The 4,783-nt window shown below is 44.4% G+C and overlaps 1 protein-coding gene across 3 annotated transcripts in view; it reads right to left on the bottom strand.

The window, feature by feature from the left end:
* The window catches only part of OSBPL8 (oxysterol binding protein like 8), a 230,757-nt gene extending 226,887 nt beyond the window's left edge, over nucleotides 1–3,870 (bottom strand). For all 3 annotated transcript variants that reach the window (XR_001942119.1, XM_018572747.1, XM_018572757.1), the window contains exon 1: nucleotides 3,792–3,870. The gene's annotated coding sequence lies outside the window, so the exon portion shown is untranslated. The remainder of the gene's footprint in view (nucleotides 1–3,791) is intronic.
* Between the last annotated feature and the right edge of the window lie 913 nt (nucleotides 3,871–4,783).

Below are 4,783 nucleotides of genomic sequence, written 5' to 3'. Positions count from 1 at the left end.
ATATATATTAGTACTCGATACCAAATTAACGGTATCTGTGCATCCCTAATCATGTCCTCCTAAAAATGCTAGTTTCCTGGCTGACCCTGGCAAATATACTTTAGTGATAGATCTAGGAGAAGTATGCAGCAGGCTCTTATGATCTTTCAGGAATGAAAAAAAAAGAAAAAAAGTGAAAGACATCCAAATGTAATAACAAAGGGCAGCCTCCAGATTTATTTCTCCTATGGCAGGGAGAAGTAATATTGGACACTGATTTCCGTCTATTCACCGATATTTCAAAAATGACTCTGTAATGTGGAGCACTAGTCAGCCTGATGGGTGTATGCTCAGCTCTTTGCCAGGATATATGTACATTAGCATATAAAGTGACAAGATATACTAGTCCTTTAGTCCACAGAAAGGAAAGAAGAGCAATCACAGAGACAAATATGTAAAAGGCTGAGTATTAGATACCCATCAGAAGAAACGTGCGGGTGCTGCTGTTCCTCTAGATTACTTCAAAATGACAATCCAGTTAAATTGGTCAGCGAAGAAACAAGGAAGAAGATCGGGAGTAGAGGAGGGAAAGTGTGCACATTCCACGGACAGAAAAAACCACATAGTCACTTACATTGACCAGCGGACAGGCTGAGACTGTCACAGTACTGACCTGTACAAACTATGACTTCCCACAATGTAATCACAATTGACCGTACACTATACAATCTGACTGCACAATCGCCTTCAGCAATTATGTAGCACAAGAGCCTGCCTGATAGGATACAAACTGAAAGGACTGTTGTTTTGTCAGATTGTAACGTGTATGGTAACTAGGGATGCACTGATACTGGTATTTCGTTATAGAGTACCGATATTTTTTTTTCAGTACTCGCCGATACTGAAAGTCCCATTAAGGAAGCCAGGCGGCGTGTAATGACTCACCACTTGGCTTCCCGATTAGCAGGTAAGCCGCCCCCATGCTTCTCATCACTAGGTGACGAGAAGGCATGGAGCCAACTTTCTGTCGAATCAGAAAGTCAAGCGCCATGTAATGATGCAGCGCCCGACTTCCTGATTGGCCGGACAGCCAGCTCCATGCTCCTTTGTCGTGAGGTGACGAGGGAGCATGAGGACAGCTTCCCGGCCAATCAGAAAACTGGGCACCGCGTCACTACACAACGCCCGGCATCCTGATTGGCTAGCTTCCTGATACGGGAAGTATCAGGCTAGGCATCGGAGCATTTGGGCGAGTACAGATCTCTGCTTCAACAGCTTCTTTGGGGGTCCCTAGGTGACATTAGAGGTCCTAGAGATCCCTGATGTCTCCATAAGGGGGACCCGTCTGTGTAAATTGGCTATCACATAGGGGGCTTCTTAGCACCCTAGGTGATAGCAATAAAGTTAAGTGAAAACCATGAGTTATCAAAAAAAAAAACCCCCACAAAAAATGTTTTTAAAGTCCCCTGCCCCACACATACAAACATGCGTCGGGTGCGCCTACGTGTGAAAATGGCGATTGTGCCACACATGTTACATATCGCCGCGAACGTCGGAGTGAGGGTAATCATTCTCGGGCCATTAATCACTGATAACACTAACTGATGAGCAGTAGAATCTTTTAAAGCGTCGCCTATGGCCAATTTTGGGTATGTTTTTCTTGCGGTATTTGTGGGCGCACGCAATTTGAAAGTTTGGTGTCTATTTACCCGACGTGACCCCGTCTTTTATATTTTACCAAAAATATGGGTAAGAATAAATGTTTCTATAACATAACATATGGGAAAAACTGTTTTTTTTTTTTCAAAATTTACGGTTCATTATATAGTAAAAAATTAAAACCCTCAGTGGTGATTAAGTACCACCAAAAGAAAGCTCTATCTGTCCCCAAACAATGGTATAAAATTCATTTCAGTACAGCGTTGCATGACGGAATAAATGTCAAAGTACCGCAGCGCTGAATACTGAAAAATTGCCTGGCCAGGAAGGGGGTTTAACGCCCCGGTCTTTAAGTGGTTAAATAGTAACCAGTGTGCGCTGTGTCCAGCTTCTGACAAGCTACGTTTATTACTAGCGTAGCAGGGAGGCCCGCTGCGCATATTGCGTTTCCTGTCAGCAGCGCGGCAAAGCAAGGCAATAGTCCGGTCATGCTGACTGGTGAAATTTTTGACTGACTGGTGAGATACCCTAAAATTGTTCAAGCCCTGGCCATAAGAAAAGAAGTGTGTTTTGTCCGCTCACTTATGTTAACTTTAAAAAAATGGTATCCCCCGCCCCCACACACATACAAACGTAAACAAGCACCTACGTGCAAAAACCACTGTTACACCACACGTTACATATCATTATGAACGTCGGAGCAATAATTTTGGGGCCATCAGTCACTTTTAACACTAAACTGATGAGCAGTAAAAGCTTTTAAAGTGTCACCTATGGCCAATTTTGGGTATGGTAGATTATTATGATTTCTCGGGCGCACGCAATTTTAAGGCTTGACATGTTTGGTGTCTATTTACCCAACATCAGTTACAGTCCCCTTCCGCCTGATGAAGGGGATCCTGTGTGACCCCGAAACGTTGCAATAAGTGTATTGTTGCATGAACGTCAATAAATAGACATTATTCTACTTTGGAGTGCCAGTGTCCATAATTTCTTATATTTACCCGACATGACCCCGTATTTTATATTTTTACCAAAATATTGGGTAATAAAAAATGTTTCATAACAGTAGGTAGGGGAAACTCTGGGTATTTTTTTCTTTATATAGTAAAAAATAAAAACCCCAGTGGTGATTAAATACCACCAAAACAATTTAATTTCAGTACATCAGTTAAATCAATGGGACCACGCGGCAATCGCTGTTTGCCACGTGATCCCAGGACGCGCATCCCGGATTGCTCAGGTCTGTACCGGACCTTAAAGTGCTGCAGCTCTGAATACTGAAAAATGGCCTGGACAGGAAGGGGGGTTAAAACCCCGGTCTTCAAGTGATTAAATAAAAGATTTTGTGCCCGGAATTCAGCTTTAATACAATAAAAACTGGCCCGTATACAAGGATAATAATACATCTTATTATCCTTATAGTACCATCACTACAACAGGAGATAACTCAATATGAATATCTAACCAAGGGGTGGACAACCGCACCGCTCCAGCTGTTGTGGAACTACAAGTCCCATAAGGCATTGTAAGACTGACGGCTATAGTCATGACTTCCAGAGACATGCTGGGATTTGTAGTTTCAACACAGCTGGTGTTGCCTACCACTTGATGTAATCAGTCCCATCTACAGTCCAATAGGTGATGAAGTCTGACAGCCGAACATCCGAGGCAGGCGGTATAAATTATTTAATAAGCACTTACTAATCAGGCAGCCTGCAATCACATTTTCAGAAATTACCCTGTGTGTGAGAATGGGAAACCTACTGCTAGAATCCCGAATAGAAACCGGTTACCTGTCACAAATCAATACTACCATCAACTTAGAGTCAGACATTAGTAATAATAATAGTCATGTGATAAGGATCCAGATCAGAAGAACAGTGTAATGTGACCCAGTTCCTGGGCCAGTGCACGGTACCCAAAGCATGTGATGTCACCGATGTAAAATCAGGGAAATGAAGAGAGAGCAGACTCGAGCTGTGACAGCACAGAGATGTGACAACCAGATGAAGGATACAGGATGTATATACTGCCATGTGATGGCATTAGGGGTCTGATAAACAGGAGATGGATATTTCCCAATCACACTTTACAGCTCAGTTTCCACGATCAAGTCGTGGCTCCTGACAGCCATGCCGGCGTTGTCTTACCGTGCTATGAGCCGGGATCCTCGGAGCCGTCACACCGGAGGGTACACGAGCAGCTGGCTCCAACCCCAGCACAGACACCGCTCTACTCTGCAGCGCGATGTGATAGTGTCATCGCCGCCACGCCCACCGCGTCTTCTCACTGCCACCTAGCGGCCACTCTACACATTGCACAGCGAGCCAGGAGGGCAGACCGCCATCTTGCGATTGGAATACGTAAACGCGGCACGGAACTAGCTGATTCTTTTGGGTGTTTTTTGGAGCGGCTGGTTGCTGTCAGTGGAGTGAGGAAGAGCTGTTTTATCCTATTGGAGAATTATGGCTACTTGTAATAAAGGTAAAATAGGCAAAGATACAGGCTGCAAAAATTCGACATCTAAAGCCAAAAGTTTTTTTTAGTTTTGGGTAGAGCGGAGAGGAATTCGAACAGGAGTGGGCAATTCATTTTCTCTAGGGGCCACATGAAAAACTCGGACTGTTCTGGTAGGCCAAACCAATAGGGCCCTCCACAATATAGAACGCAATGCACGTACCACACCACACACCGTGCGTTACAAGGCGGCAGGTGTGTTGCGTTGCCATTCATTTGAAATGACACACCTCCTGGCCGCGATGCGCTTGACTGCACCACAAAGTACAGTTGTGTTTGAAAAAAATAGTACATGCTCTACAGAGCACCTGCCGACCTGTAACACACGTTTGGTGCATTGTGCAGTATGATTAACGCACAGCATAGGTGTGCAAGGCCCTGAATGAAGCCTCATTGTCCCCACACGTGGCACATACCTAGAGCTGCAAAAGAGGACGGGTGCGGGAAAACATTGTCACTGGTTGCCAGGACTGCCCAGCAGTTACATAGTTAGTCAGGTTGAAAAAAGACACATGTCCATCGAGTTCAACCTATAGAGATAAGAGGAGAAAAAAAAAAGCCTAAACAGAACGCTCTGCCCACAATTACCCCCTGTTGATCCAGGGGAAGGCAAAAAAAAATCTAT

This window comes from Nanorana parkeri, unplaced genomic scaffold, assembly GCF_000935625.1.
Source record: "Nanorana parkeri isolate BGI_ZX_2015 unplaced genomic scaffold, ASM93562v1 scaffold45, whole genome shotgun sequence".
Lineage (NCBI taxonomy): Eukaryota > Metazoa > Chordata > Amphibia > Anura > Dicroglossidae > Nanorana > Nanorana parkeri.
The sequence above is the reverse complement of the archived record's forward strand: the minus strand, read 5'-3'. Positions and strand labels throughout refer to the sequence as shown.